A 25,838-nucleotide genomic window follows, 5' to 3' on the forward strand; every position below is an offset into this window, starting at 1 on the left:
GTCACTCGGAGCAGTGCAGACTAGGGGTGTCCAATCACACTGAGCCATATCCGATTATGACCTAATATTCTATTGGTTTTGTATTTTATTCTTTTGAAATTGTGAAGAGCAGCAACTACTTGCAAAGAAATTTCATCCTACTTCTTATGAGTTCAAGAAACAAAGTGGTTTCGTCTGAATGGATTTTCTGACAGAAAACGGTTTCCATGAAAATGTTCACACCTGATTTCCTGGGCTTTATCCCTGCCTCCGGGGGGTTGTTGTCTGTTAGTTCGAACAGGAGTCAGGACTGTTGTCTTCTCTTTCTGGCTCTGTCACCGCTTTGCTGTGTGGCACCTTGGGTAGGTCCAATGGGAACAGGGTCAATTCTCTAACTCCAGGCAGCAGGGAGCCTGGGTGAGATAAGGGATGTTAAGGCCGTCTGCGAAGGAGAAAGGGATGTTTCCAGGTGATGAATGTCAAGAATTCTAAACTTTGCTAAAATGGCTAGTCTCGAGAAACAAGAACTAGTTGGGGCCAAACTTTAACCATTGTCTTTTTTAAAGCCCATTCAGGGATGTGAGTCCCAGAGAGCCATAGAGAGGGGGAGCAACTTGCCCAAAGTCCCACAGATCAATTGGCAGCAATGGAAGCAGGAGTGACACTCCCTCTCAAAGGCAGGGGGACCAGACATTAGGGCCTGGTTGCAATTGCCAGCTGTGGGAGGGAGTGTGCGGCAGTGGTTAGTGAAGGGGTCCATCCATGGCTCTGACACTCAGTGTGACCCTGAGCCGGTAGCTGAGGTCCGTTTGCCGTCAGTAGGGTTGGGGTCCCATCGCTACAGCCCAGTGGGCTTGGGAAGCTCCAGGAAGGTGTGTAAAGTGCTGGGATGTCAGGATCCTGGAAGCGCTGTCACCTCCGCCCTAGGGCCGTGTTCTGCACCCCCCTGCTGCTGGCTGGGTTTCTCCGTCCCTTGGCAATCAGACAGACTCTTGTTTTCACAGCCAGTCGATCGCCCTCGTGTCATCACCCTGCCTGCTGGCTGGGCAGGGTAACTCCTGAGGTCACCATCCTCTCCAGCCTGCCTTGGGCTTGGAGAGTGAGGAGGAGGGCGAGGGACGTCTGCTGACCCTGAACATCCACCATCCATTATCCCATCACTGAGAGCAAGTGAGTGGCATTCGGGTTCCTCGGTGGCTTCCCCTGTCTGTCTGGGGAGAGGCAGAAACGGGGAGAGACTATCTCCAAAGGGGGATTTCCTTTGCAAACAGCCCCCAAGAGCCCCTCACTCTTAGGCCAGGCAGGGGCTTCTCCAGAGCCGTCTCCAGTGTGTTTGGAAAGGTTCCAGCAAGGGGGCTCCCAGCCCTTCCCTTGTGGGACACTGTTCCCCAGGCTGAGAGTCTCCCTGTGAGCTGCTGAGCCTGGAAATCAATGGGGAACGAGGAGGGCCCTGGTCTTCCTGTGCCTAGGCTCTTTGTGACTTTGACGTGGTGAATGGTTTCCCAGGAGAAGTCCAGACTCCTGGGTTCTCTTCCTTCTCTAGCCTGGGTGGGAGAGTGGCCTGGGACGACAGGAGCGGGCCTCTTGTCCAGAGGAACCGGTGGTGTTTGGGACTGACCCCACTGCTCGAAAAGGATGAGAGTTCCTGGATATTGCAGCAGCAGGGATTAGGAGGGGGAACGTTGGGAGCAGATCATGAAATGAACTCCTGCCCGTGTGTGTAGATGGCACTCCCTGCACTCCTGTGGGGGCAGAGGGGGCGGCTGTGGTTGGAGCAGGGAGGAGGAGGGACAGAAAAGCCCCATGAGTGAAAGGCTGCCTTGAGCCCAGACTCACACCTGCTCCCCGCTCTGTTCCAGGATGGCCAGGCTCCTGCGGATGTTGCGGAGGAAGGCTCTGCAGGTGGCCCCAGAGCCTGAGGGAAGCAGCTGCCGTCTTCCCAAGGGGCAGAGCAAGCCCTGTGTCCCCGCTGGCGGGGAAGCAGGTCCCGTCCAGGCCAGACGGCGGAAGTGCCCGGCCTTCTGGAAAAGGACCCCGGCTCCCGGCGCAGGCGCCGAGCTGGGAGAGGCCCCGACCAGGCCCCAGTGGAGCTGGCCCAGGCTGCGGTTTTGCAGACAGGACCCAGCCCAGGAGGGGCGCCGGGCAGGGTGGCTCTGGGGCTTGTTGTGTGGGCAGCAGCGGCCCCAGGAGCCCAGCCCTCGTTCCCATCAGGAGGCATCGCCCTGCCCGGTCTCTGAGGACCTTCCAGCCCCCGCCGGCCAGGAGGGGGAAGGTCCCTGTCCCAGCACCGGCAGCTCAGCCTGGGACAGCGGCAGCACCTGGGCCTCTGGCAGCAGCCAGGCCGATGGAGGCCACTGCTTTGTTCCAGGTGAGGAGCCAGGCTGGGCTGAGGGAGGGGTGAGGACGGGATGTGAACACCCTGGGCCCAGACGCTCTCCCAGTGATATGGAGGGGGGTCCCCAGCCCAGGTGTCTGTCCTGAGCCACGCGAACCCCACTGAGAGCAGCAGCCGTCACACAGCTGCCCCTTCCGCACGGGGACCTGGGGGTGGGGGTGTGAAGAGCTGCTGCCACTTTGGTCCTTGCTGCTCCGGGGCCGGGGGAATCGGCACCTCCCCTGGAGTCCTGGGCAGCGGAGGGGGGCTCTGCTCTGGGCTTCTGAAGCTGTTGGGGGCTGAAGGCATCCCTGAGAGGGAGGTTTGGGGCACCATCTGCCCTGGGTGCCTGAGGTGGGAAGGGGGGTCTGGAATCCTGCTCTGCCCACCACGCCCCTGTCCTTCCCTCCCTGGTGCAGGGACCCCCCTGGATTCGGAGCAGGAGGAAGGGGTGGACGTGGCCAAAGATGAAGCTGCTCTCAAAGTCATCCGAGAGCAGCTCCAGTGCAGAGATAAGGTACAAATGTTCCCCACCTGGGCTGGAACCAAGATTGCCCTGTCCCTTCCCAGCATCCCCACCCCCTGCCCAGGGTCTTGTGCCTCCTGATCCACCACCCCTAATGGGGCCCTTTTACATCCATGATGTGGGACCCCCAAGATGGGGGTGTTTGTCCCACAACAGCCCAGGTCGTCTCCCCCCACAGGCACTGTCCCAATTCCTGATCCTGCTTGTGTAGGAGTGGGGGGGGGGGATTTGGACAATAGGCGGGTCCCCACAATCCCCCATTGAGGCCTGAGCCCTGAAGCTGGTTTGGGTGGGGCAGGAAGGTCCCTAGCTAACAGGTTCTCTCTCACTATACCCCACTCCCGGTGGGTCCAGGACGAGGGGCAGCAGCTCCTGTTCCTTCAGGCCATCTACCCCGCATGTCTGGCTGCACGGGAGAGAGGGGAGGACACACTGGAGCCGCGCTGCTGCAAGGCGGCTGTGGTGAAGAGGATCGTGGTGAGTGAGACACGCCATACGGCAGCTGGAGGGAGGAGGGAGACATGGGATTGGCAGGGGTATGGCCGGGCTAATGGGTGGGGGCCGGGTGGTGTTGGAGGGGGCAGCAGAGGACAAGGATTGCTGGGGCTGAAGACTTGGGAGAAGAGAAGGGAGAAATTGTGAGATTGGTCAGTAGTGGGAAGGGGGGGAATTGTGGGGCTCGAGGGCAGCTGAGAGTTGGGAACAAGGAATCACATGGTTCCAGCTCGGTCGTCAGGATGGGGCTGAATGGGGGCAGTTTTGACAGGGAGGAGGAGAGAAGGGGATTGGGAGTGAGCTGGCCAGGAATCCGGGAAGGGGGACAAGTCTGATGGGCAGGAAGGAATCGGAGAGCGGTAGGTGGTGGGGGATCCTGCTGGCCATGTGGGGCACTGGCTGTGTCATCTCCTCACTGGGAGGTGTCAGTCGGGCCTTAATCTTACATGCTCCTTTGTCTCCTTCGCGTCTCACAGGAGCTCATCGAGGAGCTTCCCGATGACTCGTCACCCAGCGCCGTCCTCGCCCACTCCCTGGCTGCAGTGGGCTACCTCTGGTACCGAGACAGCCCCACCCCCCACCCCGCCGGCTCCCCTCACCCCAGGGCTGCTCAGGCCCAAGGCTGGGAGTCACCGTCACTGTCCCTCCCAGGTCACCTCCCCAGAGTGGCGCCTCTGGCAGAGATGGTGGGGTGGGAAGGGTCACTCTCTCCATGACAGGGACCTTGGGGAGGGGCTCACTCCCGGGCTCAGATACAGGAGGGGCAACAGGCTCCAGAGAACAGGAGCTATTCCTGTCCTGCCACTGTCTGTCTGGGACGCCTTGGCCTTGTCATTCCCTAGCTAAGTGCCTCAGTTTCCATTCTCGCCAGCCTGTGCCTCTATCCCTGTGGCTTGGTGTCCGTGTTGGCGACAGTCCCACCCCCATACTGCACAGTCTAATACCAGCTCCTCTCTCTTGCCAGCACCATGAAACCTGCCCTGGAGCCAGCCCTAGAGACCCACCTCTTGCGAGCTGCCCTTCACTCCGTCTTCACCCTGGGCACGGAGAAGGACACCACCGGCATCCAGGTACCTCCTCCTCCTCCATCCTCCTCCTCTTCCAGAGCAGTCCTTGGTCCCTGCTCCCTTGATTCGCTGGAGCTCCAGATTTCGGGGTGGGGTAGCGGAGATGGAACAAGCTGCAGGGTTGGATCCTTCCCTCCAGCAGGGAAGAGATTACCCCTCCCTGGGGGATTGCTTGCTTGCGTGCTTGCTTTCTTTCATAAGCCGTGTTTTGCCCAGAAGCCCAGCTTCCATCCATAGCAACTTGGCTGTTTCATACTCTTCTGCCTACAAGGCCCTCTGCAGAGACCTGCTAAGCTCATGGATCAAAGGTCCAGAGGTCATCAATTCTTGCGAATTGCCTGTAGTGCGATGTGAAGGAGAGAGGCCGGGAGATGTTTTTGGGAGTCTCCCCAGTGCTTCCCAGAGACCCCTCTTCCCATCCTGTGGCAGATGTAGGCCCAGGTTCCCTAACTCTGACCCATGCTTTGCAGGCTCTGCACAAAGTCATCCCAGAGGTCCTGGATGCCATGCTGGGGAACCTGCTGGCAGAGTCCCCAGACACAGACAGGCTCCACTTCATCTTGGAGGTGAGCCCCATTTTACTGTAACTCTTTGGGGGACTGGTAAGGAGAGACTGGAAGATGCATTTTCTACTCTGTCTTCCTAGCTGGGTCCCCAGTGGGCTGTCCTTGGTTGGGGAGGTCAGTGCAATGTAGTGTCAGGTCCTTCCTTCTTGAGGGACAGAGGAAGGAGCTGGGACTTCAAGCCAGAGCTCTGCCTGGTTCTGCTGAGCACTAAGCACCGGGCTCCTGGCTGTCTTGGGGAGTGAGAGTCTGAAAACCCACCCTTCCCCCACCCCTCCAACACACAGAGCCCATGAGATTCGGGAGATGGTTCTCAGAGCAGAGGCACATGCTCCTTCCTAGAGAAACAGGAGGAGCCCAGGGAATCAGCCCTTCCCTCTGATCTGCTCTGAAATTCCTGGGGGGATTGTGCTCTCAGTCACTCCCTACATCCCCCCAAGGATTTGCGTAGCAGGGAAGGGCCGAGGGTTCAGTCTCCTTTCTGGTGAACTGTTCAGGAATCAGGAGTTCTGGGAGGATGGGACCAGCCCTGACCCCGAACATTGTCCCAATCTAGAGAGACGCTGAGAAGTTGTGACCTGAAGGGTACAAGCTGCGTCCTGGGGGAAAGAATCCCCTTCTAAAGCTCTGCCATCAAGGACTCAGATATTGCCCCCTGCGCAGAATGTCTCAGGCCCCTGGGGCTGGGGGCATGGGGCTCATTTGCAAAGCAGGAGCAGCTGGCCACTGAGTCTGACCTGCCTCCTTTCCCCACAGCATGTCAACCTCTGGGTCGTGTCCAGGGTGTCGCAGGAGCGAGCCAGGGCTATCAGGAGCAGCACAGCCCTGCTGAGATACACAGTCACCCTCCCTGAGTTTGACGTAAGTGAGCTCCGAGCCCAGCTTGCTGGCTCCAGGCGGAGGCGGGCTGGCTCCAGTGGCTGCAGGATCTGCTGCTGCTGCTGCCGGGGCTGTGGCTTAGGAGGGTTCTTCATGGGGAGGCAGAGTCAGAGCAGGACTGAGCTAGGCTTGAGTCAAGTTCTTCTTGTCCTGGTTCAGTGTTGTCCCTGGGCCTTTAAGGGGACCATGCTCCAGCCCCTGCTTGGCATCCCAAAGCAGGTGCGGGCTCCCTTGGCAGCAGAGCAAATGAAGGGTCGATCTCAAGCTCCTCTTCCCCAGCATCTCCTGCAGAGGGGCTAAGAGGAAGGAGCCCTCTGGCCCAGGGAGGACAGGGAGCTGAGAGGAAAATGCTGATGGAGTCCCCTCTGCTCTCCCTTCCATTAGATCTCAGCCGAGTTCCCTCGGATGGGTCACCATGTGGCCCAGCTGGCTCTATTTGTCAGCGATCCAGACAAGGACATCAGCCGGCAGGCCAGGGAGGGGACTTACCGGCTCTACCAACTGCTGCTCCAACAGAGGGGTAAGGAACCCAGCTGGGACACGAAACCCAATAGGGGACTAAGAGTGACCACAGGTGGATAATGGGACCCCAGACCATTTCTCTCAGACTGACCCCAGCCGGAGGACAAGTCTCTCTCTGCCTCTGTTCTTCTCCACTCCACTGTGCAGCCACCAATGGGCTTGGAAGGACACAGAAACTGCAACCAGAATGAGGAGAAAAGTCTCTCTCTCTCTCTCTCTCTCTCTCTCTCTTCCAGGCCTGACCATACATGAGGCGGAAGATCTCTGGTGCTATGACTGGCACCAGGACAGCAGGCTGTTGGGCTACAAGAATACAGCCAGAGTGGGGGAGGTAAGGGCACTGTGCCAGGGCATGACACAGCTCAGGGAGTGGGGCTGGCTGGGTTCCCTGTAGTGGATGCCTCCTGGAGACAGGAAAAGAGCCCGCTCCTTATTTCCAGCTCAGAGTTCCTCATCCAGCAACCAGTGGGACAGGCTGGTGCTAAAGGTCCCACATTGGAACCTCGCTAGTTGCCGTGATTTGAGGAGAATCCCCCGTGGGTGAGTTAAGATAGGATTATGGCTCTGGGTGTCTCTCTGCTCCTTGTCCCCCTGGCTGATCCCCAAGTGTCTGAGAGGAGAGCACTGGCTCAGCCAGTCACGATTGCTTGATCAGACCCTTGTTGAATTCCCTGCACCCTGTAGAAGCAGAGAAAGGAGGTGGGCTTTGCCCAATTCCATTGCCGGTCAGGAAGCAGAATGCCCCAACCTGGGAACTGGGTAGGGGACATAGTGAGCTCCAGAGCCAATATGGACCACATGGGCCCCCCTCATGTCTCCAGCCCTGGCCAGGGAATGGCAGAGTATCTGGACCTCAGCCACTGTTCCAAAGAAGCACATTGTCACTGAGCCAAGTTGCGGCTACTTGCTGCACAAGTAGAAAATCAAAGACACCCCTGCCCCGCCCGCGTCTCACAACTGTGGTGAGAATATCCAAACCTTCGAACACACCGGAACACAGTGCCCCCAGACTGGAGTCAAAGGTGAAATGGGTGATTTCCACAACATCACAGAGGAGGCCTTGGAATGGCTCCTGGATGGACAAGAGCATCTACAGAATGCTCCTCCACAGACGCCCCGTGAGAGAGACTGTGTGAGCTTGTCCCGCCTCCCACAAGCTGAATTGCTGCAGCGGAAGAAAAGTCTCCGAGGAGCGTCTGGGACGGGGACTCGGCCATGAGTCTCCTTGTCCTTGTCAGGCTGCAGGTTTGATTCCCCTTGAAGAAACCAGGGAGCTGCAGAGGCCATAGCCAGCAACTAGAGAAATTACTTAGCTGGGGGAAGAGACCTCTGGTCTGTCAGCTCCAACCCCCTCCCCCCCACAACAGCACACACAAACTCCTCTAGCCGCTGAGGTGCAGGAGATCTCTCTGCCGGAAGCAAGACAGGGTCCCCTGTAATCTCTGTGCCCTACACAGCAGAGTGGACCTGCTCACACACATTAGAGATCCATTTCCAGCCCATCCTGGCCCCTGCCATAAATTGGCTTCCCGAAAGGGCCACCGGAGGCTTTGGTCCCTCAGCATCTGCGACCTTTTAATAAAGGGTCTTCCCTGAGCCCTGGGACCCTGAAAGCCTCCTGGGGAATGAAGTGCCTTGGCCACAGCAGCTCTCTTCCCCGCCTTTTGGGGCACTAGACACCATTGTACTACCAGGACTTGGAGGCTGGCTCTGGGCAATCTGCTTGATCCTCGTGTCCTCTTGGTTTTAGGTCTTTGGTAAATTTTTCTCCATCGAGCAGAGAAGATCCTTCCTGCGGACAGCAGTGCTGGCCATCCACGACCCCCTGCTGCGTATCAGCCAGGCTGGGCTGGTGCTTGTTTACTCCTTCCTGGGAGAAGCCCAGCAACTGATGGGGGACACAGTAAGCAGCTGCAATAGACTGAGGAGCTTGGGGTGGGGCCCAGGGCCCCATTCCCATCCTATCGGCATTCGCTGGCCTGGTAGCAAGGAGCCGAGTGGGGACTTCTGGACTTCATGGACTTCTGTTCTTCGGATGTGGTGCTCTGCTATCACTCCTGGGAAGGACAGGAGAGTCCCCTAAGTGCCCTCTGGGAACCTTTCCTGCCCCACAGAGCTGCACCCATTTCCCCATGGCCTAGTGTCCATGTCACCCGAGCCACCATCGAGAGTTGCTCCCATCCCTGGCAGCCTGGGAGGCCAAGGACTGACTGGTGATGGCGACTGAGCAGGAAGGGCTGAGGCACATGGGCGTGGGAAGCTGGTCTTGCTGCTGGTAGGGCTGGACCCGCTCTCAAGAGATTGGGAGGATTCAGTCAGCAGGGGTTGCTGACCTGCCCCGTTCACCAGGGCTGCCATCAGCTTTTGTCACTGGGGTGACTTGGGGAAAGGTCTCAAGCTCTCCCCATCCCACTTCACTGCTGCCAGAATCCCTCCTGCCCCCCACCACCATTCTAGAGCCCCCTCTCTGCCCTACCTGGGTGGGGATGGAGGTGGGGGTGGAGGAGAGGGTTCTCCGAACTTGAGCGGTGTCCCCAGGTGGGTTGGAGGTGGAACAGCTGTCAGGGGCACTGATGGGGAGGTGGCAGGAGCTCACCCGACAAGGAGGGGGGTTGGCACTGGAGGTCACTAGAGAGGACAGCAAGCCTCCATCCTGGGGTCAGGAGGGTGAATCCACCACTCAGACATGAGCAGCTGCTGGGTGGAAATGATGGCGCTGGTTCCAGGTGCCCTTCATCCTCCCTGATTCCTGGGGAGTGTCTCAGTCTCTGACATGTTCTCGTTCCCCTGCAGCACGAGGATGTCACAGCCAAGGTCATGGGCCAGCTTCACATCATCCGGCACTTGCACCAGATGCCCGAGGCGCTGCAAGGGCTGTGGCTCATCTGATGCTCTTCAAGGTTCCTCTCCCTGTTCAGCAAGTCCCGCTCCCTGCTGCAGGTACTGCTGTGTCTCACTATAAATGGGGGACTAGTGGAAGCAGAAATGGAGGCCCCTGGCACTCACAGAAACTCTCTCCCCTCTCTGTGGAGCTGGGTCCTTCCCTCGGCCCCCCAAATTCCTTCATCTGGGGCAGGAGCTCTTTCCCTCACACCCACATCCCTCCCCTCTTTCCTTGATCTCACCCCCATCCCATTCCCCGTGCTCCCAGGCAGAGATCTTCCTGCCCCATATGGCGCAGACGGACCTTTGTGTCAGGGCGACAGACTGTCTGCCCAACTGAAGCTCAGGAAGCTCAACATTTGAGGAGGTGAGGATGGGACAGAGGCTCCGGGCTAGCTTCATCTCCTGCCCTTTATTCTTCCTTTGGCCCTTCTCTGGGCTCTCAGAGTCTGACATGAAGAGGAGCCTCCTCCCCCCGTATCTTCTAGGCCCTGGAGTGTGTGACACCCTCCCAGATGGGTGCAGTCAGAAGCTGAACCACCTCAGGGAGCAGTGGGGACAGGTCCCTTGTCCTAGGAAACCAAGCAGTGGTAGTTCTCAAAGAGGCTGAGAGGGAAGAGCCCGCTCCCTCATGGAGGTAAGAACCATTGACTTCTTTGGGCATATGGGTTTCTTGGGGGAGAAATGGGATCCCTGCTGCATAGCCTGGCTGGGAGCTTCCCCCGTCCCTGGGACAGAGACATCTCCATCAGTGTGCCACCCTTGTTTTTTTCCTAGCAAGAGGCTCCCCTGAGAGCTCCTCAAACCTGTTCTCCTGGGAGCGTTTCTGGGAGGAGGCTCCCGTCCCTCAGTCTCCAACTCCATCATGCAGTCTCTTTCACCTAACATCTCCGCTCTCCAGCTCCACTTCCCGCAGCGGGAGAAACGGACCTTCAGCTCCCAGAGAACAGACTCTGACCTCCTTCTGATCAGCAATGGGGTTTCACCATCCCTTCAGCCAACCTGTCAGCTGGGCTGGACCGGATTTGAAGGAGGAGGGTATCTAACAGGGTGGCTTGGCCTATGGCTGCCTAGCCTGGGGCTAGGCCAAATTGATGACCAAGTGAGCCCCACCTGAGGGGACACAAGCGAAAACAGCAGCAAAAGTACAGAAGCAGAGTGAGCTGTTCAGTAGACGGCCTTGGTCCAAACCCTGGAGTCCAGGGTAGGACTGGCTTCTCTCACCGTCCCTAAGGAAGGGGACATAGAAGACCCTAGAAACCCAAGAAGGGCAGGCCGAAGCAAAATCAGGCTGAGGAAGAACTCCCCACGAGGGTGGAAGGCCTTGTTCCTGTTCAAGACATTTTTGGACTTGGTTTGCAAGGAGCTTGACCCAGGAAGGAGTGGAGTAAAGGACAGTCACCTGGTTGGAGGGCTGAGTTCCCAGCCAACAAAGTGCAAGAGTGAGTATCAGCGGGGTTGCTAGCCCAGCAAGAAAGCGGTGACACGAGGCCTGGTCAGCATCTAGCGGTGAGTGAACTCTGGTACACACCCAAAGTGGCTGTGTCTTGATCCCTGGTAGCCTCTTCTGTGGGAAGTTCCCATGGGTCAGTGGGGCCAGAATCTCTCCTGCTCCTTTGGTCTCTTTGGGCTTCCCACGAGATGTCTGGTGAACTGCCCTTGGACTCTGGGCCCAGCACCGCTCAGAAATTATTCGCTACCTTCAGAGAGACAGGGCACAGCTCAGCCTGTTAGGTAGGCTGGAGACTCACACTTCACTGGAACACACAACACTGAGGTGGTTTGGGAAGCATAGTGACAAAGAGAGATTTAAGTGATACTAAGCAAGAGAAAGAGACAAATTTCAAAGAGAGAAACAAAACACAACACACTTTGTAGTGACTAAAACTGAATCTTAACAAGTCACAACCTTTGCCTTAGCAGTTTCCAGACTAACATCTCAGCTTTCCTAACAGACCTTCTTTGATGTCCCTGTAGGGTAGAAAACTTCTCTGTCGAATCCGCTGATTTGATTGCTTCGTCTTCTGGTTTCAGACCCTCTGTTCTCCTTCTGGGGTGCCTGGACCCTGATTGTAACATCTCTCTGGCCCAGCCTCTTACACAGATGTGTGCTGCAGCCAGCCCAGTGCAGGGAGCAGTGGGGACAGATGATCTCCTTCTGTAAGACCAAGCAACATGGGTCCTCTTGAAGCTTAGATGGAAGATCCCAGGCATCTCCTGGAGGTAAGAACCGTCCACTCTTCTGGACACTTGGGGCTGTTGCAAGAAAGAGAGGGCTCCTGTTCCATAGCCTATTTGTCCTCATGACTGTGTTTTTTTTCTTCTCAGAGGATGCATCCGGGACCCTGGAGACTGTTTCATGCAGGAGGTTTGAGCTGGGAGAGATCATTCACTGTCATGACCCATGGGTCATTAACCCGGGTCTGCAGGGTTTCTGGGAGCAGCCACCCTCCAGCATGCCACCTGGAAGCCTACGAAAAACTGCTTAAGCTCGGACTGACGAAGTCCAGACCCAGTTTGAGGCTCCTATTGGCAGAGTCCCAGGGCAGCTAAATGGCCCCCGGGACCTCCTTAAACCAGCAGCAGGAACAAGAAGCTGTCTGAACAGCCGAGCTCCTCCCCGGCTCTGGACCGTTTGTTGGCTGTTCCTGCTCCCACTCCCCAGGCTTGATTTCCTGGCATCCGGACTCGGGGTGACTCATCTGATTTGAGGTTCTGAACACAATTTGGTGTTTTGCTTCTGCTCTTCCCGTGTCCTGACCCAGCTGACTCTCGACTCCTGTCTTGTGAGTGTGGACTCTGCCTCTGACCACTAGGTCTGGCTGCCCATGACCCGGCCATGACACTGACTTTTCTTCAATTCCTCCAATGCCCTTTTCTGCTCTCCAGCTCTGCTCTCCCAGCAAGACACACCGATCCCTTGGCTCCCAGAGTCCTGCTTGCCTGCTAGTCAAGGGCTCAGGGGGAGTGTTTGTCTTGCTTCCTCCCCCACCACAGCTGCTTTTCCTCGGGGACTCTCCCTAGCGCAGAGGAGAATCCGTCCTGGCAGCAATTCAGGAAGTCACAGAAGGGACGGTCTGCTCAGCTCCCTCTGCAATGCCACTGCCCGAGACCATTACGAGTGAGTGCCCAGTGACTGAGCCGGCAGCTCCTTGAGAGACTCCTGGGGGCAGCGTAGTCGTGTTTCACGGTGACGGCGTGGCATTGAAGAGACTCTCCTGCTGTCCCAAAGGGTTTCTGTTCTCCTGCATGGTCAGACCGTGGGGCCAGGTTGCAGAATGGGGAAGAGCTGTTTGGCGATGAGTTGGAGGATTCACCATACAGGTGGCTGCAGCTGCTGAACCTGGAGTCCCTGTGGTAGGGTTACCATGCATCCAGGTTTTCCTGGACATGTCCAGGCTTTTGGGGTTTTAAATTGCCCTCCGGGAGGAATTTGTCAAACTCTCCAAAGGTCCAGGATTTCCCTCCCAGTGCAGCACTCTGGAGGCCGGGGGGGGAGCTGCGCGCTCTGCGGGGGAGCGCTGAACTGTGTCTGGCTCCGCACCCCAGACACAGTGCTCTGAGCCGCAGAGTACGGGGGCTGGGGGGGGCTGGAGAAGGGGCATGGGGTCCCAAGGGACAGCCAGGGAGCAGGGAGGGGTTGCATGGGTCAGGGGTTCTGGGGGGAGCCTGTCAGGGGGTGGGCATATGGAGAGGGGATGGGGGAGTCAAGGGACAGGGAGCAGGGGGGGTTGGATGGGGCGGAGGTTTGGGGGGAAGTCAGGGGCAGAGAGTATGGGGGATTAGATGGGTCAGGGGTTCTGCGGGGGCAGTTGGGGGACAGGGAGTGGTTGGATAGGTGTGGGAGAGCCGGGGGTCTGTCAGGGGGCGGGGGTGCGGATAGGGGGCAGGACAGTCAGGGGACACGTAGGGGGTGGAGTTCTAGGGGGGCAGTTAGGGTGGAGGGGTCTCAGGAGGGGGCAGTTGGAGACAGGGAGAAGGAAGGCTTAGGTAGAGGGCAGGGTCCTGGAAGGGGGCGATCAGGGGACAAGGAGCAGGCGGGGTTGGATGGGTTGGTGGTCCTGTGGTGGGCAGTCAGGGGGCAGGAAGTGGTAGGGAGGAGATAGGGGGCAGGGCTACCACTCCCCCCCCACCCCCCGCCACCGGAGTGTCCTCTGTATTGAAAGTTCAAATATGGTAACCCTACCCTATGGGCCCAGCCTCCACTCCTGAGAGTTCAGGCGAACCTCCCCCTGTTCTCAGGGAGTCTTTGGCTTTGGCGGCTGGGCCTGCCTGCAGAGACAGAGGACTCAGTGTTTCCATCAAGCTGCTCAGTTGCAAATGCAGCCATCCAAAGACGTGAAAAATGGAAGCGAAAGAGCAAAGCTGGACCATCCGCTGAGCTCCTGCAATCAAATGAGCCCAGCCTGGGACAGACCAGGGAAAGCTCCAAGGTGGCTGATGGGTGCAGGAATCCAGGGGAGGAGAAATAAATAGTTCATGATGAATCCTACGGGCTTTTTCTTGTGTGGTGAAGGGTTTAAAATGGGTCTAGTTACGATCACATTCAACTTTACAATCGCTGTGTGTGATTGAAGGGCAGGTCTGGAAAGGTCAGAGGTCACTCGAGGAGCTTCAAGTCTCAGATTCTGTCCCTATTGCCTGCTTTGACCAGCTGATCTCAACCCAACACATCCCTCAGGTGGTAGCAGTGGTGAGCTCTTTCCCTCTTTTTCTGGATTAGCCGCCAGCATGGGGACAGGATACATGTGGCTAAGGAAATGGAGAGGCGTGGGGGTCACGTGCAGAGGCATGCAGATAACTTGCAGAGTTGCCTGTTAATGCAGCTCCCATGGGGGAAGAACAGTAGGGTACCGTGCACTCCGGGGCACCATTTCCAATTTTGGTGGTGGCGGGGAGGATAATTTCACCCTGATTCCAGGGGCTACTTAGGCACCTGAAAACTCTAGTGTTTTGACAGAAAACTTAGCAATGAGCTGACAGGAACACTTGCCAGACTCTTTTCTGGGGAAGACAGCTATAAGAATGGATCCAGGGAATGGTTCTGTATCTCTGAGCTGTTTGGACACTTTCAGGGAACATTCCCGATGCAAGACAGAGATTCCCAAAGTTATCCTGGGGAACCCCGAGAGACTTATGGAAAACTAGCAGATCCCACATCTCTGCTGTCACTTTGCACGGACAAACTTGGACTGTCCCAACCTGTTCATGTCTTTTACCTACTTTAACCTCTCAAGAACTTTCACATATGAAAGAAAGAAAATTAAATAAATGACGTAGTTACACTGATATAGGGCTGTAGCGTAAACTCGGCCTCAGAGTTGTCCCATTGAAATGGAAGTATTCACAGCAGTAATTAAAGTGAAACATGCACGTAAGTGTTTCCAGGGCTAAGACTAAGGCCACAGCTTATGAGAGGTGCAGACGCAAGAAGAGAAGAGCTCTGCAAAAACTGAAATGCCACTCGGAACTTGGCCCAAACAATGCATCACGAAAAATAAACTCATCCTGTTATACAGTAATAGAGCTGGTTCAAAAGGGTTTTACACTGACAATGCAACCTTTGAACTAAAAATGCCACTTTGGATTACATTGACCATTTGAACAAAGTTCCCTTTTTAAAAAAAACATTTTGGATTTCTCTGCCCACTTGAGAGAGAACGTGAAGTTTTTCCCAGCAAAACTAAACAAAACTTTGATCATTAAAAACATTTGCAAATAAGTTTGAAGACTATGCGGGGGGGTGGGTGTGTAGCCAGACAGCCAGCCCCCGCCCCTCTCAGACCAGCATTGCTGGAAACACAGGAGGAAGCCGGAACAGGGCACTTAACATATATTCCAGCACAGCCTTTGAAGCTGTGAAAGCACAGGTGTGCTGCTACAATGTGCCTCTGGGAGCAGATAGGACGATTAAGCTCACAGCAGGCAGAGGCCCTGTGACAGACATGGCTCTTAGCCCCTACTAAATAGCGTGATGCACTCACCCCAACATCCTAGGTGGGAAAATATTTACCCTGATAAAAGAAATGTCCAGTAGTCGAAACTTATTGTTTCTCTCCCTTGCAAGTGTAAACTACTCTGACCAGCCTCAATTTGCATAAGAAAGGAGAAAGAGAATAAAGGAGTACAGAGGTATAAGTAGAGGACCTACAGCACCATGATTTTTGAGTGCTTTTCACTATCTATCTGCTGGTCAGATAAGTGACAGCCTCCCAAGGCTTCTGCAGCTAAGAGGGTCCCTACGCCTTGTCCCTTATTCGTCTTTCCGCGGAATTGAGTGACCGATCCTGGCTTGGCACCGCTGGAATCGAGAGATGCAAGGAGGGTAAGAAGCACCCACACCTGATCTCCTATCTTTAGTGTACACATATTTTGAAATAGAGCTCTATACTTTGTTTTCTTTCTTTGGGATTGTGGCTTCAGTTTTGTAACTTGTTTGTGTGTGTAACATCTCTACATTTAAATAAGTAGGCACTAGCAATTTTGTAACCACATGATTAGAATCTAGCTTAATAAATTTTGGTAACCATTTATGCATAAGCCTGACTTGTTTTCTCTGGTTTACTGTAAAGCAGCCAACACAATTAAAGAACCTCATCCGTTTTGGCTCTAAAGCCTGGCCATTAGGTGAGAGTACTAAGAGCCTAGCGTTGAGTTGTGCTGCCTCCACGGGGCAAACTCTTGGGGCACCTGTCAGTCAGTATTGACTGCCCGCTGCGAAGGAGCTCTGAGCTCTAGCAGTTAAAGTCACGGGTGGTTAGGACCTTGGGGCATCCGTCAGCCTAGCCCGGGCTGCCCGCCGCGAAGGGACAGTGCGTCCTAGCGGTTAAAGTCACGGATGGTATAAACGGGCATAGCTGGCACCTCACCAAACATCCTTGGCCGTCGGCTAACAGGGGGGCAGGGGGGCGAGTGGTTTCTTCTTCAATTTTCATGAACCTCTCCACCCTTGCTATTTTTGACCAGTTCTAATGATGAATAAATGTCTGTCTGTACATGAATAATAAATATCTCTGCTACTGAAACATTTACAAACAACGGCTCTCATCAGGAGCACTGAGGTCACATTACGCAGAGAAACACCCAGGCCTGCAGGGTTCATATTCTCAAAGACATAAACTGCCCCAGGACGGGAATGTCACACACAACACAGCCTGACTGGCACGGGTTGGTTAGGTGCATGTTTTGCTGTTGCTGGCAAATTGTGCTTTTTTGAGGTGGGGGGGAGTTATATTTGAAAGGAGTTCTTCATCCTCTCCCACTCTCATCCAGGGGTGCCACTCTCATCCACTCTCATCCAGAGGGGAGACCAGAGCCCACCACTTTTTACTGGCCATAAGTGTGAGCGACTGGATGAGTGGGGAGAGAAGGGAACGGGGGGGCGGGGGGTTGTTTGGGGGCAAGGGGCGGTGTGAAGTGGGAGCTCAGAGAGAAAGGCTGCGTGAGGGGGGCCCCCAGGGAAAGGGGCAGTTTGAGGGGGCAGGACCTCGAGGAGAAGGGGTGGCAGAGGGGCTGGGCCACAGTTTGGGTGCCAGCAGCCCCCCCCCACACTTTTAGGAAGCTTTTGCCCATCCTGCCCTCATCCCAAATTAATTTATTACAGTAAGAAAACTTTGAGCAACAAGGAGACTCAGAGACCCACAATATAACTGCCAAAATCCTCACCCGCCCCTGGAGCTGGGAAAACAGAATTTTTTGGTCGCTGGCAATTCCAAAAAAAGAGATGGAAAAAAACTGGTTTCAGGCTGAACAAAACTAACATTTTTCCAAATTTTTGATGAACCAAAAAGCTTAAAAAAAAAAACCACCCAGGAACATTTCAAGGGTTGTCACTTTTTGAATTTTTAAAATAAAACTGAAAGACATTTTTAAACAAATAATTATTTCAAGCTGAAAAATCAAAATGGTTTGTTTGGAAAGTGTCTAAACGAAATGCTTTGACTTGTGAAGGACGGGGGGGGGGAGGGTCTGGACGTGAACAATTCAGCAGACCGGATACGAATTTGCAAACTGCTGAATCTGCATTTTTCACCTCAAATAGGTTTAGATGAAAAGTTTCACCCAGTCTAGTCCCCACCATTGAGGGGCATCGTAGGAGGGATCAGCTCTTCTCGCTGGTTCCCGAGCCCAAGTCTGTCTCCATTTAATGGGTCCCTCCCCCCACTCCGGTTTAGGGTTGCCAATTTTAATTGGACGTATTCCTGAAGATTTTATCACATGACATAATCTTTCATTCAAAATTAATCTTTAATTCCTGCAGACTCCCGGTCACCCTGGAGGATTGGCAATGCTGCTCCAGTTTCCTGGGCCACACCCGTGTCCCCACCTAATGGACCCCTTCCTCTGGGTTCCTGGGGGAAGCGTCTGTCCTCCATTAGCAGGTCTCCTTCCCCATTCTCCAGGGCTGGGTCTTGATTCCTGTTTCTGGTTCCCTGGGCCTGGTCCCCATGCCTGTCACACACTGCGGGGAGCTCAGATTCCTGGGAATCCTGCCGACTTCCAGGCTGTGGGGAGGGATGAGTCAGCAGCTTCCTGAAGACGAGTTGCGAGTAGGCAAAACACTTTTCCTCTACCTTTCCAAAACCCACATCGGTACAGTGAGACTATCACCCCCACCACTGCCACCACTCCACGCACCAGGAGACGATTCCAGGACGCTGGCTCTGAAACAAAAGCGAGAGAAAGGCCCCATGACTAAGGGACTCCGTTAAATCATCCCACTGCTGCCATGAGGATCCCAGAAGATGAAGACGTTCCTGGGATACAGGAAGAGCTGAGCTGGGTCGTGTGCACATGGGCACCACTCAGAGCAGTGGGAATGAGATCTCCAGGCTCATTATCCCCATCGGCCAACCTGACGGAGGGAGAAAGGTGAGCCCGGCAAAGCAGCCATTACCATCTACCAATGTGATATATGCCATCATGTGCCAGCAATGCCCCTCTGCCATGTACATTGGTCAAACTGGACAGTCTCTACGGAAAAGAAAAAATGGACACAAATCAGATGTCAAGAATTATAACATTCATAAACCAGTCGGAGAACACTTCAATCTCTCTGGTCACTCGATCTCAGACCTAAAGGTCGCAATATTCAAACAAAAAGACTTCAAAAACAGACTCCAACGAGAGACTGCTGAATTGGAATTAATTTGCAAACTGGATACAATTAACTGGGGCTTGAATGGAGACTGGGAATGGATGGGTCATTACACAAAATAAAACAATTTCCCCATGTTTATTTCCTCCCCTCCACCCCCCACTGCTCCTCGGAGGTTTCTGTTAACTGCTGGAAATGGCCCACCTTGATTATCACTTCAAAAGGTTTTCTCCTCCCCCGCCCCGACCCCCGCTCTCCTGCTGGTATTAGCTCATCTTAAGTGATCACTCTCCTTACAGTAAAAAGAAAAGGAGTACTTGTGGCACCGAATAGAAACACAAGTAAGGTGCTTTGCATGTTCTTGTCTTTGTTTAATTGTTGTTTCTTTTGCTTTTTTGGTTGCTTTTTTTTTTGCTCGCGAGTAAGTCTGCTGCTGTGAAAAGTGATGTTTGTACGTTTGTTAATATCACGTCTCACAGCAGGAGACTTGCTAGCGAGCTGGGAGGCAGCGAAAAGTGATTCACAAACATCCAAATATCACTTTGCACAGCAGCCTTCCTCAGACCCAGCAAGCTGGGGGACAAATTAAGCCCTGGATGGGAGGTGGGCAGGGTCCAGGGCTGGCCTGACCATGAGGCGAACTGAGGCGGCCGCCTCAGGTGCCAGACTGTGGGGAGGCACCACTAGGACCCAGAGCGTAGAAAACTGTGTCTGCTGCTGGGGCATCTGTATTCTCTGCTCGAGATGCCCAGAGATGGGGGAGTGCTGTGCTGGAGGAAGGAGGGCACAAGAGACCTAACAGGCAGGCAGGAGAAAAGGTGAGGGGGAATAGCAGAAAGCAGCAGGAGCTGCAGGGAGAGACAGGAGAAGGAGCCTCTTATGTTCCTCTCCAGCACCCCCAGGAGCCTGGACTGATTAACCCCTAGCTTCTCAGGCAGCTTCCTGTTTCCTGCTGCTTCCCTGAACCCACCTGGGGAGAACAGGCAGTCAACTGAAACAGTAGGAGCCAGTTAGGCCCTTAAGATGCTGATATCTTCCCTCACTCAGGCCTGTTACCAGCCTGCTTATTTGTCCCCTTCCACTGAGTGTTGAAGGCCACTATAGCTGGCACAGAACAGCAGTCATGAGTGAAAGAAGAAAACGCCCCTCTGGGGCAGCACTCAGAAAAAGAAAGAAAGTGAAGGAAGCTTTTCTATCTAAGCAGGAAGGAGCTCTCCTGAGATACACAGACACAAATGTTCACAGTGAGCCTTCCAGCCCCAGTGAGGATGTGAGTGGTGAGGAGATGCCTGATCTTCCAGTTAGTCGGAGTGCAGGTGACCTGGCAGCTACTGCAGCATCCCTATCTCCATCTCAAATGGATGTAACCATGCACATTCCTGAAGAAAAGTGTAGATCAGAGAAGAGTGTGGTGGAGGCGCAAGAAACAGCTGCTCCTGAGTTTAGTTCCTTAAGTCTAGATGATCCAGGATTGTGGACCCACTTGAGCAGTAACCCGAGGGACTTCCTTGTACTGCATTGGCCTCAACAAGTGAAAAACTTCATGTTCCCCAAAGACAATGAAAAGAGAAGTTTCCATCCAACACTTTACTGGCGTGAAATCCCCAATGGTGACAAAGTGGAGAGGCCATGGCTTATGTACTCAAAAACCCAGAATGCTGCATACTGGTTTTGTTGCAAACTCTTCCCGTCTAATGTTCCAGCCACATTGGGTTCTGCAGAAACAAAGGACTGGAAAAATCTGGCTAGAAATCTGGCATGCCATGAGAAGGCAGCAAATCACCAGAGAGCATTCCATAGGTGGAAAGAGCATGAGATGAGACTAAAGGTTAAAGGCCACCATAGATGATCAGCATCAAGAGAAGATTGCATCAGAGTCTCTTTACTGGCAAAATGTTGTGAAAAGGCTCATTGCCATTGTGAGAATGCTTGCTACCCAAAACCTAGCACTGCGTGGCACTTCAGATCAGCTGTATGTGCCAAACAATGGAAATTAACCTTAACTGACCTTAAAATTGTGGAGCTGATGGCTGAGTTTGATGCTGTATTCCAGGAGCAGCTAAGAAGTGTCACCACCCAAGAAACGTGTACACACCACTACCTTGGCAAAACAATTCAACATGAGATCATACAGTTACTGGCAACAAAAGTCAAACAGAAGATGGTGGCAGATCTGAAGTCAGCAAGATATTACCCTGTTATTCTGGACTGCACACCTGACATCAGCCATACAGAACAAATGACTTTAATGGTGTGTTTTGTAACAACAACAGAACCTAGTGAAAAGGTCCCTGCAATGGTGACTGTCAGAGAGCATTTTCTAGAATTTATTGACATTGATGATACCACAGGAGCTGGTATGACAGATGTGCTTCTTAAAAAGCTGGAAGATACGGGAATTGCGATAGCTGACATGAGAGGTCAGGGCTACGATAATGGTGCCAACATGAGAGGAAAGAACAGAGGAGTGCAGACACGGATCCGAGAGTTAAACCCTCGAGCTTTTTTTGTCCCATGCAGTTCTTATTCATTGAATTTGGTGGTCAGTGATGCAGCATCAGCTTCTAGTGAGGCTGCTGAATTTTTTAATGTAATTCAAAGCGTCTATGTATTTTTCTCGGCATCAACTCATCGATGGCAAATTTTGAAGCAACATCTGGGAACATCCTCTCTGATACTGAAACCACTGTGTGCCACTGTGACGAAGCGGGACTGTTTGTAGTGTTTCCTCTGAATATTGTGGGGGTGCCTCAGTTTCCCCTAGGCAGTTCTTAAGTATCTAGGTGGTGGGATAAGGGCATATGATTGTTGCAGAGCCCTAGAGGGCAGGTATGTGCAGGGGTCTGGACACAGAGAATGGCCAACACCCTGTTTCCTGGCAACTGATGGCCTGGGCCCTTCCCCCCTGCAAGGTGAGAACTAAAGGGTTGGAGAACAAAGGAATCAGGTGACCTCCTGGCCCGGGAAATGGACAAAGCCCAGAAGAGGAGGGGCTGGAGGGAGTTTCAGTTTTGAGGCTGGCTGGGGACATGGAGTGAAGTACAGACGTGGTTGTCTGGCTCACTGCCCCCCAAAATGGACCCAGCTGAGGGGTCCTGCTCTCTGCACCTACAAGCTCTGTGTTAGACCGTGTTCCTGTCGTCTAATAAACCTCTGTTTTACTGGCGGGCTGAGAGTCACATCTGACTGCGGAGTTGGAGTGCAGGACCCTCTGGCTTCCCCAGGAGCCTGCCTGGGCGGACTCGCTGTGGGAAGCGCACGGTGTGGCAGAGGATGCTGAATGCTCTGAGGTCAGATCCAGGAAGGTGGAAGCTGTGTGAGCTGTGTGTCCTGCAGACAGTCTGCTCCCAGAAAGGAGACTTCCCCAGAGTCCTGACTGGCTTCGTAGGGAGCAGTTCCAGAGCATCACCCAGGGACTCCGTGACAGCCACACAATAGGAAAGTTGAGTGGAGGCGATAAAGCCTATCAAACACCAAATTGGGAAGATAGATGATGCCATAGTTGCTATTATGGAGGATAATGCTGTGACAGGAACTGTTTGTGGGAGAACAGTGGCAGAGGGAAATGGAATCACCAGAAACATACATAACTTGAAATTTCTGTGTAGCTTAGTGTTGTGGCATGACATAATGTTTGAAATAAATGTTGTAAGCAAGAGACTCCAAGGTGTTGACCTTGACATATCTGGAGCAATGGAACAACTGGACAAAGCAAAGTCATACCTACAGTTTTACCGCTCAGATGACGGATTTCAAAATGTTTGAAAAGTGCAGAGAAGTTGTTAGAGGAACTTGACACTGGAGCTATTTTCCCACCCATTCAAGGATACAAGAGTCACCGCAGAAGAAGACATTTTGATGACGAGGCACGGGATAATCCCATCAGAGACCCCAAACAACAATTCAAAGTTGAGTTCTTTAACCAGGTGCTAGATTGAGCTATACAGTCAGTTGAAGAACATTTCATGCAGCTCAAGGAACACAGCAGTATGTTTGGGATGTTGTATGATATTCCAAAACTCCTCACTGTCCCTGAAGAAGACCTACACTAGCAATACAGGGCACTAGAGACAGTGTTGACACATGATGACATGCGCGATATTGATGCGAGTGATTTAGGTGATGAACTGAAAGCCCTTTCAAGATACATTTCAGCAGGATCAACTCCAAAGGCTGTCCTGGAATATATGTGCACAAAGAAGATGACCCACCTCTTTCCAAATGCTTTTGTTGCTCTGCGCATACTTCTAACACTTCCTGTAGCAGTTGCCAGTGGAGAACGCAGCTTCTCCAAGCTGCAGTTAATAAAAACTCATCTGTGCTCCACAATGACACCGGAGAGGCTGGTCGGCCTTGCAACCATCTCAACAGAGCATGAGCTGGCCCAGACGGTGGACCTCCAGCAGGAAGCAGTTCAAATCTTTGCAGCCAAGAAGGCACGGAAAGCACCACTTTGATTATTCAAACAGACAAAAATGCCAGTGTTTACGCTGCAGACAAGAAAAGTTACATTTGCTGTTCAGGCGTTTAAAAGTTAAATGTTACTTAAAAGTTTGGAACAAGGCATTTTAAGTTGTTAGCTCAATGCCACAAACTGCTGCCTGCAGAATTTGCGACCTGTAGTTGCTACTGACATCTCTATTCTCCCTTTTACTGCCATGAAACAATTTGCTGCCTTTGCCTTTCCCCATCCTGCCGTCCAGAGGGAGCATTCCCATCGCAACTTGCTACCTGTCACCTTTCCCCATCCTCTACCTTTCCCCATCTCCTGGCCCAGGGGTAACAGAGCACGATGATGGGGGTTCCCCTATCACAGTAATGCTACCTCTCCCTTTCCTCATGCTCTGGTCCAGGGGCAGCGCGTTATGACAGACGGGGGCATTCCTGTCACCATTTCCTAGGAGTGTGACATTTGTATTTTAAATTTGGACACAAATAAAGTACCTCTGTGATTGGGAAATGTGTTCTACAGCATTAAACCTCAGGGCGAGTGTTTGGAAACCCCAGAATGAAGGCGGTGTTATTTCTTTATTAGTCTCAGTCCATTACAGATTAGAACACAGAGTTTAATCTGATCAGGGTTTAAATTCTTGTAGTGTATTTCGCGCAGCCCCCCCTGCCCTCCTCCAATATGCGATAAAAACTCCATCGGGGTTGAAAATATTTACCAGAGCTCCACTCCGGACAGCTCCAGCTGAATTTAAGCCCTGAATCTGAAAATCAACCCCCTGTTCGCCTGTCTCCCATTCTCATCCTCAGGGTTGGCTGCGGTGGCCCATGACTCCAACTCCTCCGGTACCCATGGGGCTCGGGGGTGGCATGGCATCACCTCAGAGGACAGCATGCAGCTCCTTGTCAAATCAGCATGTCTGTGTAGCCGCATCAGAGCGACTGCTTCCCTCCCTCGCCTCCTGGTACGCCTGGCGCAGCTCCGTGGCTGTCACATGGCAGTGCTGCGGGACCCTCTTCTAGCCCTTCTCCCCCACGCTCCGAGCAATCTGCTCATAGACGTCCACATTTCTACGCTGGATCGGAGCCGGGCCTGCACAGCCTGTCCTCCCCACAGACCCAGGAGCTCCACCACCCCCTGAGCGGTGCCGGCAGCAGAGCATTGGGAGCCTGGAGCCTGCTCAGCTGGGCAGTTGCTAGGTGAGCTCTCCATGCAGAGCAAAGAGGAAATGGAATTTCAAAAACTCCCAGTCCTTAAACAGGAGGGGCTTGTTCCTGTGACCCTGGCTGATGGGCAGCAGAGTTCAAAACAGTGACCAGAGTGGGTCACAATGGGGCATTGTGGGACACCTCCTGGAGGCCACTTAAGCTGATGTAGGCAACGCAGCGTATACACTGCCACTGCGTTGACCTAACTATGTCGACGTAAGCGCCGGACCTCTCTTGGAGGGGGAGTTATTCATTCGACGTAGCAGGCGAGTTAGGTCGGTGGGAGGTACACTGTAGTCTGGACGCTGACATTATTAGGTCGGCGTTTAAGCTGCCAGACTTCGACCTAACTCTGTAGTGTAGACCAGGCCTTAGTTGCTTAAGTCCCTTTGTGAATCTGAGCCTTTCTTTTAATGTTGCTCAAATCCTTTCTCTTTCCAGTTTCGTAACTTGGAGACTTGTGTAAACAGTAGGGAAAAAATGACACCCAATGAAATCCATTTATTGGCTTTCCGGGGCACAGTTTTAAGGTATGATCTCGGAGGCTGAAGAGAAAAGAAAGGGAAGATTTTCTCAGTGAAAGAATAATTGAACATGAAGATTGGGGTCTTGTTATCAGCATCGTAAAGTGCCACTTGCTCTGATAAACCCTGATCTTTGTGAGTCTTATGCTCAGAGTCACAGAAGTCTGTGGGTAGGTGAGAGCCTGGAATTGGTTCCAGCAGAATCTCAGAGCCCAGATGCCCTCTTCAGGTTTTACACAGAACCATCTCTTTCTCTTCACTAAAAAGAAAAGGAGTACTTGTGGCACCTTAGAGACTAACCAATTTATTTGAGCATGAGCTTTCGTGAGCTACAGCTCACTTCTTCGGATGCATACCGTGGAAACTGCAGCAGATATTATATACACACAGAGATCATGAAACAATACCTCCTCCCACCCCACTGTCCTGCTGGTAATAGCTTATCTAAAGTGATCATCAAGTTGGGCCATTTCCAGCACAAATCCAGGTTTTCTCACCCTCCACCCCCCTACACACAAACTCACTCTCCTGCTGGTAATAGCCCATCCAAAGTGACAACTCTCTTCACAATGTGCATGATAATCAAGGTGGGCCATTTCCTGCACAAATCCAGGTTCTCTCACCCCCTCACCCCCCTCCAAAAACCACACACACAACTCACTCTCCTGCTGGTAATAGCTCATCCAAAGTGACCACTCTCCCTACAATGTGCATGATAATCAAGGTGGGCCATTTCCAGCACAAATCCAGGTTTTCTCACCCCCCCACCCCCATACACACACAAACTCACTCTCCTGCTGGTAATAGCTCATCCAAAATGACCACTCTCCCTACAATGTGCATGGTAATCAAGGTGGATTTCTTTGCTTTTAGAGCTTTCGCTTACAGTTACCCAGCTGCTTTTCTTCAAGCCCCTTCAAGGCATTTGCTGGTGGGTCTGTCTAGCCTTTCAGGGCAGAGCCGTACAGATCTAATACCCTTGTGACAAAGTCCAAGACCAGAAGATTGAAATAAACTTTATTGTGTGAATTTACTCATCTGAATCTACAGCATCCAAATAACTAAGCAGAGCAAAATAGGAGCATTGAGCTGGGGAATTGGAGGGAGAGGGAAACCCCACTATGGTTTTTATATTCAGAAGTAAAGAGCAGAGGACTTTGATGGATGACCTGAAATGAGTCAGAACTTAGGCCAGGTCTACACTATAAACTTCCATTGATAGAACTATATCGCTCAGGGCTGTGAAAAATCCACACCCCTCAGTGAACGCA

At 53.2% G+C, this 25,838-nt stretch overlaps 2 protein-coding genes across 2 annotated transcripts in view; one reads left to right on the forward strand and one right to left on the reverse strand.

Annotated features, from left to right (window-relative positions):
- LOC140898396 (uncharacterized) overlaps window positions 1-25,838 on the forward strand; it is a 317,402-nt gene that overhangs the window by 85,964 nt on the left and 205,600 nt on the right. The gene's annotated exons all lie outside the window — the stretch shown is intronic.
- Window positions 1-25,838, reverse strand: part of LOC140897492 (E3 ubiquitin-protein ligase TRIM15-like) — a 52,785-nt gene that overhangs the window by 17,030 nt on the left and 9,917 nt on the right. The gene's annotated exons all lie outside the window — the stretch shown is intronic.

The sequence above is a fragment of the Lepidochelys kempii genome, chromosome 14 (assembly GCF_965140265.1).
Source record: "Lepidochelys kempii isolate rLepKem1 chromosome 14, rLepKem1.hap2, whole genome shotgun sequence".
NCBI lineage: Eukaryota > Metazoa > Chordata > Testudines > Cheloniidae > Lepidochelys > Lepidochelys kempii.